The sequence below is a fragment of the Gossypium hirsutum genome, chromosome A13 (genome assembly GCF_007990345.1).
Source record: "Gossypium hirsutum isolate 1008001.06 chromosome A13, Gossypium_hirsutum_v2.1, whole genome shotgun sequence".
Classification (NCBI taxonomy): Eukaryota; Viridiplantae; Streptophyta; class Magnoliopsida; order Malvales; family Malvaceae; genus Gossypium; species Gossypium hirsutum.
This window is the reverse complement of record NC_053436.1, coordinates 84,750,883-84,766,076: the sequence shown is the minus strand read 5'-3', so window position 1 is coordinate 84,766,076 and position 15,194 is coordinate 84,750,883.

Sequence of the window (15,194 nt, the reverse complement as noted above, 5' to 3'; positions counted from 1 at the left end):
AATGAAAAGAGATAGAATTTCAGGTCGATGATAAGGTGATCTTAAAAGTATCACCTTGAAAAAAAGTTCTTCGGTTTGGTCATAAAAGAAAATTAAGTCCACGGTTCATCGGACAGTATGAGATTACAGAAAGAATCGGACCTGTTGCATATCAATTGGCATTACCACCAGAGCTTAATAAAATTCATAATTTTTTCCATGTGTCTATGTTGCGATGGTATTGGTCAGACCCTTCACATATTATTTCACCAACAGAATCTAAAACTCAGCCTAATATGACTTACAGTGAGGAACTGATCAAAATTTTAGCACGTGAGATGAAAAAGTTAAGAAATAAAGGAAGCTCTAGTAAAAGTTATTTGCCAACAACATGGTATAGAAGAGGCTACCTGGGAACCGGGGGAAACAATGAAAAAATAATACCCGAACCTCTTTACTGGTAAGATTTTTTATGACAAAAATTCTTTAAGGGGGGAGTTGTAACAACTTAATTTCTGTAAAATCAGAACACTGGTTTCGGGACCACAAATCCGAGTTATAAAGAAAATTTATTTTAATATTATTTCATGGTTTTCATTATGATAGGAAAGACATATGAACATTTTGATAAGAAAATTTTATCGATTTCATGTTTAATTTTAGAAAGGATCAAATTGCATAAAATGCAAAAGTTGAATTTTAGTAGCTATAAGTATCAAATAGCTATGTAATTCAAAATTTGAGGTCCTTATATTGTAATTAGACCATTAAAGAAAAGTTAGTAGATATTTTTGGTTAATCATCCATGGAAAATTAGAAAAAAAAAAGGACTAAATTGGAAAGTGGAAAAATTAAAAGATGATAAATTAAATAAATGTTTAATATCATCATTTTATATCATCTTCATCCCCAAATACATGGAAGCCCTAGGAAAGAGAAAGCAAGCTTTCTTGGCTTAATTGGGTAAGTAATCTTGTCCCGCTTTTAGTAATTCTTATATTTTTTAGATCGGAATAACCTAATCTATCTATCTTGGGGATCAATTTGAAAAGATATTAAAGTATAATAAAATTTTCATGGATGAATATGCTAAAAATTTGAATTTTATGGTAGAAAATGAAAGGCCGTTGATAGATAAACAACTTTGTGAAGTGAATTTTCATGAAATTGTGATTTAGGGGCTAAATCTTAAATATGTAAAATTCATGGAAAATTTATGATTTTTATGAAATATATGTGTTGTAAATGTTATATGTAAAAATCAGCTAGGCTTGGAATAAGGATTAAATTGCATGAATTTTATTTTCCAAGCCTAGAGATAAAATTGTCATTTATAAAAAGTATAGGGGCAAAATGGTAATTTTACCTAGAAAGTGAATTGAGGTCAATTGAGTATGAAATGGATAAATTGATGCTAAATTCACTTATATGGATCCAAAAAGATCAAATAAAGAGTTAGATCGAGGAAAAGAAAAGGTGACAGATTAGTAGATATTTATAGACGAACAAGTGACAAGGTAAGGTCGTGTAACTAAAATGTATGTTTATATGTTTAAATTGAATGTTATGATTGTGAAATGTATGATTGTCATGAATAAACATAAATCACATATCCGAAAATGTCTAACAAGTGTTAAGTCACGTTTGAATAAAAGAAATTCAATGGATACAAGATTTTCCTATATTGATTATAGTCCTGCATTTGTTGCGAACATTATAGCTAAGACAAGCATCCTATGAAAAGCCTTCTCGAGCATTCCTATTACATGGTTCTTGCAAGCATCCTGATCGGTAGTTATCCTGCATGTGTTGCGCACTACCGCAGCTCTTTGTGAGCGTCCTGTTACACGATTCGCTCGGTTGTGATCCAACATTTATTGCAGACACAAACGCAGCTCTTCGTGAGCGTCCTGATATAGGCTCTTATAAGCTTCTTGGCATGGCTCGCTTGAACTCTCTATTATGCTATCCGGAGCTCCCTAATAATATCTCCTCGGAGTTACTTGTTAAGCTCAATGAGCTTCTTGTTCTAAACTCTTAGGATTTTTTTATTTAGCCCGAATAAGCATCATGTTACATGGCTCATCTGAGCATCCTGATATATGGCTCGAGAGTGTGCTTCCTGATTATGTGCCATTATGGGTACCCCTGAATATGAATTGACTGATTTTAGTTTTGTACACTTAAAGTGTACTACATGAGTGTATCCATCGACATTTCAAATAAATTCAACGGGCAAAGTTTTGTTATGGCTAATCTAAGCTTGAGATGATTTATCATAGAAATGTATATGTTATATAAAAATATGATACGAAAATTATATGTGTATGAAAGTATTATATGATGAACTCATCTTTATTACTTGAAAAGTATTTAGAAATTTATGACAAACTTGCTTCATTGAGTGTATGTGATTAGGCAATTGGTCAATTTTTTGGGATGCATATGATTTGCATGATTACTTAAATTGAACATGATTGGTAAGTTAAATTCCTATTATAAGAATTTACGAAGCATTTGAAATGCTAACTCGGTTTCTATTCTCTGTTTTATAGTGCTCGGAAGCACGTACAGGTTGGAATCGGTCAGAGTATCATCACACTATCCTCTAGCTTATTTTGGTATAAATAGGAATCTTACCTTGTTGTAGTGGCATGTATAGGCTAAAGATAATAAATGAGGCATGTAAATGTTTTAGTTGTAACTAGCCATTGGAATAGCTAGTGATAGTAAATTTAATGCATACTTATGCATAAGGTTTATTATATTTAGTATATGAACATGTATGGTTTAATATATTAGATGCAATTAAGTTTGGGTAAGTATAAAATTTTAATGTAAAAAATGATACTTGAAAGTAGGAGTACATGTGTCATGCATAAAACTTGATCATTAGATTGATTTATATGCCTTAAATTGGTTGGTGAATATATTAAAGTTTTGATGTAGGTGCAAGGTAAAAAGGGTGAGAAATAAGGCTTGGAAAATGGCATTATTCTATCCACATGGTCAGACACATAGGCGTGTGTCTCAATCGTGTGTGACACACGGCCTTGCACATGGGCGTATGCTTTAGCCTTGTGTCCTCTGCATCTTAAAATTAAAGAAACAAAATGCTCAGAATTGAGCACATGGGTAGAAACACGGGCGTCTGTCTCAGCCGTGTGAAAGACATGGCCCAACACACGAGCGTGTGTCTTGACCGTGTGTCTTGACCGTGTGAATCCTATACCTATTTTTGAAAATTAAATTGTTCACACGGCCTAGCACACAAGCGTGTAGTTGGCCGTGTGACCCAAGTCAGTAGCTACCTTAATTTGAACACCGGTTGAGACACGGCCATGCATCTCACATCAAATGCCCACACGGCCTAAGACATGGGTGTGTCATTGGCCATGTGGCTCACACAACCTGGTCACACGGGCATGTGTCCCCTGCACCTAAGAAAAATTTTGAGATTTCGCGAAAAATTTTTTGTGATCCCAGTTTAGTCCTGACTCGGTTCTAATAAGTATTTTGGGCCTCAATGACCCATGTGAGGGACATTATGATTGATTGTGATTGATTTTTGAAAATGAATAGTAAATGATATAAATTAACTGTAATTGAACTATAAACTTTAGTAATGCTCCATAACACTGTTCCGACGAATATGGTTAGGGGTGTTACAGTTAGCATGCCATAGAGTGTAGGAGTCCCTATCATTGGTGTAACGCCCCAAATTTTTTGGGAATTCTGAAAAAGTTTGTAAAATTAAAAATTTTGTGTTCTACTTGTTAAGTGTAGGTTTAATTGTGATAGTGGGCCTTTAGAAGGCCCAAGCTTAGGATAACCCGATAGTTTTAATTAATTTTAATTCCATTAGAGAAAGGGGTTCTGGTAAATTGGGCTTTGAGGAATTAATTGTGTAAAATAGATCACAAGGAAGCAAGTGGTGAAGTGGCATGTGACGCCACAGGGAAGGCTATAAGTAGCGCGTGGAAGCTAGGGAGGACCCAGGTTCAAGTCACAATGACAGCAAATCAAGGGATTAATTTTATGAACAGAAAAGGTAAGTAGTGAAACTAAAGTAAAAGTCTGTCAAGAGGAGTTTGAGTTGCTCAGGAGATTGAGTAAGGAGGGGATAAGGGAGAGGATTTAGGAGCTGATCAAGGAGGATGGTGTTGGCCAAATAGTGGACTCTTGAGGAGCAAGAGTTGGCCGGCCAAGGGTTTCTTTATGGGGTAAATTTCGGCTAGGTCAAAAGCTAGGTATAAATTCGGCATTTGGGAGTGTTGTGCCGTTTTTCTCTTTTCTGACCATTCTTCCTTCTTTTCCTTTCCTTTCTTTTCTTTTCTTTTCTTTTTTTTCTCCATCTATCTTCCTTCTTCTTTCCCCATAGCCGAATCCTTCTATTATTCTATTCATCTCCACGTTCTTATCATTGTTCTTAAGCCTTATATACAAGAGCCGAAATCCCGAAAGCTTGATTCTTTTTGTGCCGATTTCTTATAACCAAAACCACATCTCTTCTCTTCATCATTTGTGGCCGATTCACCAGCCCTCTAAAACCTCAAGTTTCAACGACAAGACCATAGCAAAACCCTCTCATTTTACCTTTCTAAACACAAGTTGCAAAAAGCCGAAAACCCCACATTAAAAGGGACTTGGCCGAATACTGAAGTCACTGAAAGATCGACTTTTGTTATCATCTGAGGGCTTAGATCTACATCGGGATCGAGTGGGAAACTCATTGGAATCAGTCAATAAGGAAACGGTGGTAAGTCTTCTCCAAAACTTAGTCTTCTTACATATTTTAGGAAAAGCCGAAATCCCTAAAAGTTAGGGAGGTTGTCGATTTGGACTTGTAACCCTGAGGGGTCGTAATAACTATTTTGTTTTGGTAATAGCGTGATTTAGAGGCGGTTGATCAAGGGCTTGGACAGGTGGAACGATCGGATCTTTGGAGTTAACCATCTTTCGGCAGGAAGGTAAGAGCAACAAGGGTTTTAGGCATGTTTGGCCGAATATGGTAGGGGACTATATACTCAATCTTATTTCGATATTTGGAGTAATATTAACTGATTCAATTGTAGGCAGTTCTTGTGTAGATCTCGTCGAGGAAATCCCAAAACAGGTGTGTAACTGACACCCTTTCATAGGCTAGATCGGCAAAAGCCGAAAAGCCGAAATGCCGAAATGCCGAAAGGCTAGTATTTTGGGCACTTGCGAGTGTGCGAATGCTCGTAAGACGTATGGGTAATTATTACTTGTAATCGAAAGTGATAAAACTGCAGTACGCGCGATTTCGTGCGTTTTGATATTTTGGGTTTAATGGGCCAAAACTGGGTCAATGGGCCAACGGGCCCAATTCGGTAAGAACACTCGGTAAGTGTTTCTGGCTAAACGTAATGGCTACGATATGCATGGAAACCTTAGAAATTTGTTAGATGTACTATTATACCCCTATGTATGCAAAATTACCATAATACCCCTATGTATGCAAAATGACCTTTATACCCCTAGGGTTAATTTTGCCTGAAAAGCATGATGAATTAAATTTGTATGATGTGTGCCATGAATGTATATCTGTTGCATGGGGACATGGGCTAAATTATGGAGGAAGCGTCCTGGTGGTTATGCCACAAATTATCTGTTCTGGTGGCCCTGCCACATATATCTGTTCTGGTGGCATTGCCACAAAATATCTGTATCTGGTGACTCTGTCACATTTTCTGTATCTGGAAGCCATGCTGCATATTTCTGTGGCGTGTAGCGGTTGGGTGGGTCGAGTAGTCTCCCCACATTGTGAAAGGATGGTATGGGGGTGCACATGGTTGGATATGGTTGGGTTTTTGCATAAGCATGATATATCTGTTCTGATCTGTTCTGGGCTTATGGGCTTTATTCTGAAATCTGTTCTGGGCTGAGGCCAGCTTGTTTTAATTCTGTGGTTTGAGCTGATATGGGCTATGGTTGGGTTAATTTTACACACTGAGTTTCCCCAAACTCATCCCCTATTTTCATCCATGCAGGTAATCCCCAACCATAGTGGGCTTGGAGCTGCGAGGGATTCGCAGTGGCCACTCGTTCTGCAATACGGATTTCTTCTGGTGATTTGGACTTCAATTTTCTTTACTTTGGTGATTTGGGTTTTGTTATGTAATAAGGCCGCTTATGATTATTTTTATTTGGGTTTTGATCTATAACTTATCACGATGATCTTAAATTATATTAACTATCAAATGGGCTAGATCTAGGGTTTGTTTTCAAAAACATTAAGTGATTTCAAAATAACACGATTACAAGTAAGACTTCCGCTAAGCAAACGTTTTCAAACTTAATCACTTTATTAAGATGGACTTAACCAAATGGTTTTCTCACAATTATACGAGATGTTAGAGTGTGGCAATGGCGGTGTGCATGTCTAGGATTGGATCCGAAGGGAGCTTGGTACTTAAGCAGTCCGACAGACTCACCTCCTCTTTTTCTGGTTTCCTACCTGGTGCACAGCTCTCATTCACTTTAACCTATATTAAAAGTATCTTTTACATCACCAACTAAGTTTTTCCAAACTAAGTAATACGGAATGTTTTGTACGCATCAATGTGGTGCACCGAATTCAGTCATAACGTCTAGGCCGGGTTTGGAGTGTTACATTTAGTGGTATCAGAGCCTAGGTTGCAACAACTCGGCTGTGGAATTAGTTTACAAAAACAAAGATTTTCAAAAAAAAAATTTGGACTCCTGAAGGTGGCATTCCGAATCTCCAGCCCAAGCTTGTAAGTATTCTGAATTTTTCTGATTATATTCTGAATTATCTGTCTGTACTGAAACTTTACTAGAATACTCTGGATAGGATGCTACTGAAATCCTGGAAAGCTTGCTAAAAGACTGAGACTGTAGCTAGACATCGATTCTGCGAAAACCAATTCTGAATTACTGTCTGAATCATAAAACATCTGTAATAAACATTAAAATGATATTAATGCATAAAATTCGTAATCAGATAATACGATATGAGTACGCGAGCAGCTCGAGGTAGAGGCCGTGGACGAGGCCGAGGAAGAGCTCGAGCGGGATCTTCGTCTTCAGGACATATGCCAGCGGCAGAAGCACCGGTACCTTCAGCAACGGAAGTGGAATCACATGATCATGGTACCGGGGATGCCGCCCTATCGCAGGCAATGCTTTGAGTTCTGGAAAGGGTTGCCGGGGCAAGTTTGGGCAATAGAATTCGAGGATCGATTTCTGAACGACTCTAGGCTAACGGAGCAGAGATCTTTAGGGGTGTATCTGGTGTAGCCCCGAATGTGGCAGAATATTGGTTGGAGGCCACGGAACGAATTATGGATGACTTGGATTGTTCTGTGGAGCAGAAGCTGAAGGGGGCCGTATCGTTGCTGCGAGATGAGACTTATCAGTGGTGGCTCACCGTGAGGGATGGAACCCCAGCTGATAGGGTTACTTGGGAGCTGTTTAAGACAGCCTTTAAAGGAAAGTACGTCAGGGGAAGTTATGTGGACGCCCGTAGGAAAGAATTCCTGAATCTGGTCCAAAGAGGCAAAACTGTTGCTGAGTACGAGGCTGAATATTTGAGGCTGAGTAGGTATGCTGTGGGAATAGTTGCTACGGAGTATGAGCGTAGCGTTCGCTTTGAGGATGGACTCAGAGATGACCTTAAGGTGCTGATTGCTCCGCAGAGGGAGCGCGACTTCACGGTTCTGGTGGAAAAAGCTAAGATTGCTGAGGAGGTAAAGCGTACTGAGAGGCAGAATCGTGAGAAAGATCGGAACCATTTCTGGAGGGATTCTGGACCTTCGGGTGGAGCAAACAAGAATGTCAAAAGGGCGAGAGTGGAGGAGCCAGTTCGAGCCGTTCCGATGAATGTGGTTAGACCGCCAATCTGTGGGGACTGTGGTAAGGTACACTTGGGTGAGTGTAGGAAACGTTCTGGTGCTTGTTTCCGATGCGGATCTATGGAGCACAGAGTTAAGGACTGTCCACAGAGAGCTGATCAGGCTCAGGTTGCTATACAGAGGGTTGTTCAACCCATGAGAGGTGGACCACAACCACCGAGAGGGCGTGGACAAGGTAGGGGCGAAAATGGGAATAGAAATGGTCGAGGTCGAGGGGCGCCTGGCAGGGGAGCCGGAAATGCTGAGGCTCGACAGCCAGCGTTGGTGTATGCAGCTCGTCGTCGAGAGGAGGGCGACGCACCTGATGTCATAACTGGTACGTTTTTAGTTTCTAATATGCCGTATACTGCCTTGGTGGATATTGGATCTACTCATTCTTATGTTGCGTGTGCCATATCTGGGTTTTTAGTAGTGCATTCTGAGAAGATAGTGAGTGGGGTATCTGTGCTAAGTCCCTTGTGTCACTCGGTTAGGGTAGACAAGCTGTATAAGGATGTACCCTTAGAAACTCAAGGTAGGATCTTTCCTGGTGATCTAATGGTGTTGCCGTTTGGAGAGTTTGATCTCATTCTGGGAATGGACTGGCTTGTTAAGCATAAGGCGACTCTGGACTATGCTGCTAAGTGAGTGGTGCTAAGGACCACGGAAGGGGATGAGGTTATAGTGATAGGTGAACGAAGGGACTATTTGTCTAATGTGATATCAGCATTGAGGGCTGAAAAGTAGATTCGGAAAGGTTGTGAGGCCTATTTGGCATTTGTAAGCCAAACAGATGTAGAGGGGCTGACAGTGGATAAGGTTAGGACTGTAAAAGAGTTTCAAGATGTCTTTCCGGAGGAGCTTCCGGGATTGCCTCCAAACCGAGAAGTCGAATTTGGAATCGACCTGTTGCCTGGGATAGCACCAGTGTCCATTGCACCATATAGGATGGCACCGAAGGAGTTAGTGGAGTTAAAGGCGCAAATTCAGGAATTGTTGGATAGGGGCTTTATTAGGCCAAGTGTGTCTCCATGGGGAGCACCGGTGCTATTTATGAAGAAGGATGGGACGATGCGCATGTGCATTGATTATCGCCAATTGAATAAACTGACGATTAAGAATAAGTACCCTCTGCCAAGGATTGACGATCTGTTCGACCAGCTTAAAGGAGCTTCTGTATTTTCCAAGATCGATCTTCGATCTGGATATCATCAGTTAAGGGTCAAGGAGGCAGATATTCATAAGACAGCATTCAGGACTCGTTATGGTCATTATGAGTTTCTAGTTATGCCATTTGGACTAACAAACGCTCCTGCAGCGTTTATGGATCTAATGAATCGTGTGTTCCAACCATTTCTGGATCAGTTCGTGGTTTTCTTTATTGACGATATTCTGGTATATTCTGAGACCGAAACAAAACATGATGAGCATCTCCGCACTGTGTTGCACGTGTTAAGGGAGAAGGAACTTTATGCGAAGTTCAGCAAGTGTGAGTTGTGGTTGAGGGAGGTAACCTTTTTGAGGCATGTGGTCTCTGCAGAGGGGATTAGAGTGGATCCTCGAAAGATTGAAGCAATTTTGGAATGGAAGCCACCTAGGTCGGTTTTAGAAATTCAAAGTTTCCTAGGGTTGGCAGGATACTACAGAAGGTTTGTGGAAGGTTTTTCTGTGATGGCAGCACCTTTCACAAAACTCATAAGGAAAGGAGTACCGTTTGTATGGACGGAGAAGCAGCAAGAAGCTTTTGAGAGGTTGAAGAAAGTTCTGACTGAAGCACCTGTGTTAATTCAACCAGAGTCTGGGAAAGATTTTACTGTGTACAGTGATGCATCATACGTAGGTTTGGGTTGTGTGTTGATGCAAGAGGGTAAGGTGGTTGCTTATGCGTCTCGACAACTTAAGCCTCACGAAGGGAACTATCCCACTCATGATTTGCAGTTAGCAGCAGTGATCTTTGCGCCTAAAATCTGGAGACATTACTTGTATGGAGAAAGGTGTATTATATACACAGATCATAAGAGTCTCAAGTATTTGCTGACTCAGAAGGAACTGAACCTTAGGCAAAGGAGATGGATCGAGTTGCTTAAGGATTATGATTGTTCAATCGAATATCACCCAGGCAGGGCTAATGTGGTAGCCGATGCTCTATGTCATAGAGCTGTATCTGATCTGAGAGCAATGTTTGCTCGTCTAAGTCTGTATGATGATGGAAGTCTGTTGGCTGAATTACAAGTAAGGCCAACCTGGGTGGATCAGATTAAGGAAAAGCAGTTGAAAGATGAGTCTTTGGTCCCTCGTTTTCAACAAGTTAAGGAAGGGGAAACTTCTGAGTTTGGGTTAAATGATGATGGGGTTCTGTGTTTTCGAGGTAGAATTTATGTTCCGAAGGACTCTGACTTGAGACAGTCAATTTTGAAGGAAGCTCATGGGGGACTTTGTGCCATGCATCCTGGAGGGAATAAGTTGTACCATGACTTACGAGAACTGTATTGGTGGCTTGGACTTAAGCGAGAGGTAACGGAATTTGTGGGGAAATGTCTGACATGCCAGCAAGTGAAAGCTGAGCATCAGTTACCTTCTGGATTATTGCAGCCAGTAAAAATACCATTTTGGAAGTGGGAGAGGGTAACCATGGACTTTGTGAGTGGACTACCCTTGACACCATCGAAGAAAGACTCGATATGGGTGATTGTGGATAGGTTGACCAAGTCGGCTCATTTTATACCTGTTCGCACAGACTTTTCTCTTCAAAAGTTAGCCAAGTTGTATGTGGCGGAGATTGTGCGACTGCATGGAGTTCCAGTTTCAATTATCTATTATCAGGATCCTAGATTCACATCTCGGTTTCGGCAAAAGCTACATGAGGCGTTGGGAACACGATTGAACTTTAGTACGGCTTTCCATCCCCAAACTGATGGTCAGTCGGAAAGAGTTATTCAGATTCTGGAAGACATGCTGAGGGGATGTGTTATTGATTTTCGAGGTAGTTGGGAGGATTACTTGCCTTTGGCAGAGTTTGCATACAACAATAGTTATCAGTCGAGTATTCGAATGGCACCTTATGAAGCTCTGTATGGGCGAAGGTGACGAACACCTAGTTGTTGGACTGAACTGGGGGAGCGACAAGTTCTTGGACCTGAGTTGGTGGCAGATACTGAGGATAAGGTCAAGTTAATTAGAGATCGGTTAAAGGAAGCGTCTGATAGGCAAAAGTCATATGCAGATCTGAAGTGTAAGGAGATTGAATACTCAGTGGGCGATATGGTCTTCTTGAAGGTTTCACCTTGGAAGAAGATACTAAGGTTTGGTAAGAAGGGCAAGTTGAGTCCGCGGTTCATTGGGCCTTATCGGATTTTGAAGCGAGTAGACCCAGTGGCTTATCAGTTGGAATTGCCTTCAGAGTTAGACAGGATTCACGATGTTTTTCACGTCTCCATGTTAAGGCGCTATCGTTCTGACCCTACTCATGTCGTGCCGGTTGCAGAAATTGAGGTACGAGCTGATTTGACCTTTGAGGAGGAGCCTGTACAAATATTGGATCGATACGTTAAGGTTCTGAGGAGGAAATCTGTACCATTAGTCAAAGTGCTTTGGCGTAACCATGGCAGAGAAGAAGCTACTTGGGAGCCAGAGGAGGCAATGCAACAACAATACCCTCATCTGTTCGGGTCAGGTAAATTTCGAGGACGAAATTTCTTTAAGGAGGGTAGAGTTGTAACGCCCCAAATTTTTTGGGAATTCTGAAAAGTTTGTAAAATTAAAAATTCTGTGTTCTACTTGTTAAGTGTAGGTTTAATTGTGATAGTGGGCCTCTAGAAGGCCCAAGCTTAGGATAACCCGATAGTTTTAATTAATTTTAATTCCATTAGAGAAATGGATTCTAGTAAATTGGGCTTTGAGGAATTAATTGTGTAAAATAGATCACAAGGAAGCAAGTGGTGAAGTGGTATGTGACGCCACAAGGAAGGTTATAAGTGGCATGTGGAAGCTAGGGAGGACCCAGGTTCAAGTCACAATGACAGCAAATTAAGGGATTAATTTTTATGAACAGAAAAGGTAAGTAGTGGAACTGAAGTAAAAGTCTGTCAGGAGGAGTTTGAGTTGCTCAGGAGATTGAGTAAGGAGGGGATAAGGGAGAGGATTTAGAAGTTGATCAAGGAGGATGGTGTTGGCCGAATAGTGGACTCTTGAGGAGCAAGAGTTGGCCGGCCAAGGGTTTCTTTAGGGGGTAAATTTCGACTAGGTCAAAGCTAGGTATAAATTCGGCATTTGGGAGTGTTGTGTCGTTTTTCTCTTTTCTGACCATTCTTCCTTCTTTTCCTTTCTTTTCTTTTCTTTTCTTTTTTTTCTCCATCTATCTTCCTTCTTCTTTCCCCATAGCCGAATCCTTCCATTATTCTATTCATCTCCACGTTCTTATCATTGTTCTTAAGCCTTATATACAAGAGCCGAAATCCCGAAAGCTTGATTCTTTTTGTGTCGATTTCTTATAACCAAAACCACATCTCTTCTCTTCATCATTTGTGGCCGATTCACCAGCCCTCTAAAACCTCAAGTTTTGACGACAAGACCATAGCAAAACCCTCTCGTTTTACCTTTCTAAACACAAGTTGCAAAAACCGAAAACCCCACATTAAAAGGGACTTGGCCGAATACTGAAGTCACTGAAAGATCGACTTTTGTTATCATCTGAGGGCTTAGATCTACATCGGGATCGAGTGGGAAACTCATTGGAATCAGTCACTAAGGAATCGGTGGTAAGTCTTCTCCAAAACTTAGTCTTCTTACATATTTTAGGAAAAGCCAAAATCCCTAAAAGTTAGGGAGGTTGTCGATTTGGACTTGTAACCCTGAGGGGTCGTAATAACTATTTTGTTTTGGTAATAGCGTGATTTAGAGGCGGTTGATCAAGGGCTTGGACAGGTGGAACGATCAGATCTTTGGAGTTAACCATCTTTCGGCAGTAAGGTAAGAGCAATAAGGGTTTTAGGCATGTTTGGCCGAATGTGGTAGGGGACTATATACTCAATCTTATTTCGATATTTGGAGTAATATTAAGTGATTCAATTGGAGGCAGTTCGTGTGTAGATCTTGTCGAGGAAATCCCAAAATAGGTGTGTAACTGACACCCTCTCATAGGCTAGATCGGCAAAAGCCGAAAAGCCAAAATGCCGAAAAGCCGGTATTTTGGGCACTTGCGAGTGTGCGAATGCTCGTAAGACGTATGGGTAATTATTACTGGTAATCAAAAGTGATAAAACTACAGTACGCGTGATTTCATGCGTTTTGACATTTTGGGTTTAATGGCCAAAACTGGGTCAATGGGCCAACGGGCCCAATTCGGTAAGAACACTCGGTAAGTGTTTCTGGCTAAACGTAATGGCTACGATATGCATGGAAACCTTAGAAATAGTTAGATGTACTATTATACCCCTATGTATGCAAAATTACCATAATACCCCTATGTATGCAAAATAACCTTTATACCCTAGGGTTAATTTTGTCTGAAAAGCATGATGAATTAAATTTGTATGATGTGTGCCATGAATGTATATCTGTTGCATGGGGACATGGGCTAAATTATGGAGGAAGCGTCCTGGTGGTTATGCCACAAATTATATGTTCTGGTGGCCCTGCCACATATATCTGTTCTGGTGGCATTGCCACAAAATATCTGTATCTGTTGACTCTGTCACATTTTCTATATCTGGAAGCCATGCTGCATATTTCTGTGGCATGTAGCAGTTGGGTGGGTCGAGTAGTCTCCCCACATGGTGAAAGGATGGTATGGGGGTGCACATGGTTGGATATGGTTGGGTTTCTGCATAAGCATGATATATCTGTTCTGATCTGTTCTGGGCCTATGGGCTTTATTCTGAAATCTGTTCTGGGCTGAGGCCAGCTTGTTTTAATTCTGTGGTTTGAGCTGATATGGGCTATGGTTGGGTTAATTTTACACACTGAGTTTCCCCAAACTCATCCCCTATTTTCATCCATGCAGGTAATCCCCAACCATAGTGGGCTTGGAGCTGCGAGGGATTCGAAGTGGCCACTCGTTCTGCAATACGGATTTCTTCTGGTGATTTGGACTTCAATTTTCTTTACTTTGGTGATTTGGGTTTTGTTATGGAATAAGGCCGCTTATGATTATTTTTATTTGGGTTTTGATCTATAACTTATCACGATGATCTTAAATTATATTAACTATCAAATGGGCTAGATCTAGGGTTTGTTTTCAAAAACATTAAGTGATTTCAAAATAACACGATTACAAGTAAGACTTCCGCTAAGCAAACATTTTCAAACTTAATCACTTTATTAAGATGGACTTAACCAAATGGTTTTCTCACAATTATACGAGATGTTAGAGTGTGGCAATGGCGGTGTGCATGTCTAGGATTGGATCCGAAGGGAGCTTGGTACTTAAGCAGTCCGACAGACTCACCTCCTCTTTTTCTGGTTTCCTACCTGGTGCACAGCTCTCATTCTCTTTAACCTATATTAAAAGTATCTTTTACATCACCAACTAAGTTTTTCCAAACTAAGTAATACGGAATGTTTTGTACGCATCAATGTGGCGCACCGAATCCGGTCATAACGTCTAGGCCGGGTTTGGGGTGTTACAATTGGTTATTGTTCATTGTGCAGACTGCATTGAACGGCGGAGAGTATTGTTATTATTGTGTTTTGTGCATTTGGTGTGATGGTTGTTTATTGATTACATTGTGTTCATCGTGCAACAGAGTTTTGTCAATGTTGATTCTTGTGCCATTTTCATCGTCCATTTGGTGTTCGGTTGGACACTCATGTATTCGAGTGTCTTTCCTCCTTGTGTGACATGGGCAAAATTATTAAATGAATTTGAACACTAAATCAAAATGCTATCGCTATTTACTGAATGCCTTGATAATGTTTCATTATTATTTTAAATGTTTTCTATGATTGATTAATAATTATAATGTCTTTGAAAATTTCTGTTTCGAATTATTGCATATATATGTGTGTCTCTGATTAGAATGTTTTTATTTTAATTACATGCATTTGTAGTTTAAAATGTATTGGATCACCACTGAGTTATAAAAAGCTCAATATTCGAGGGTTTTTAAATTTCCTGCGCATGTAAAAGATTGTTCATGAGTTTATATCTAACAACATTGTCCAAGAGTCTCTGCTATCCATTTTTCATAAAGATGTTTCTGCTTAGTTCTAGCCTTGGCATGTGTTCAGGACAGTCTGATTAGTGGGTCGCTTTTATACCAACTAATTGATTGAGTTGTGATAAATTATATTAACTTTTTAATTAAATATAAATTTTATTAAATGATTATTTATTTTTAT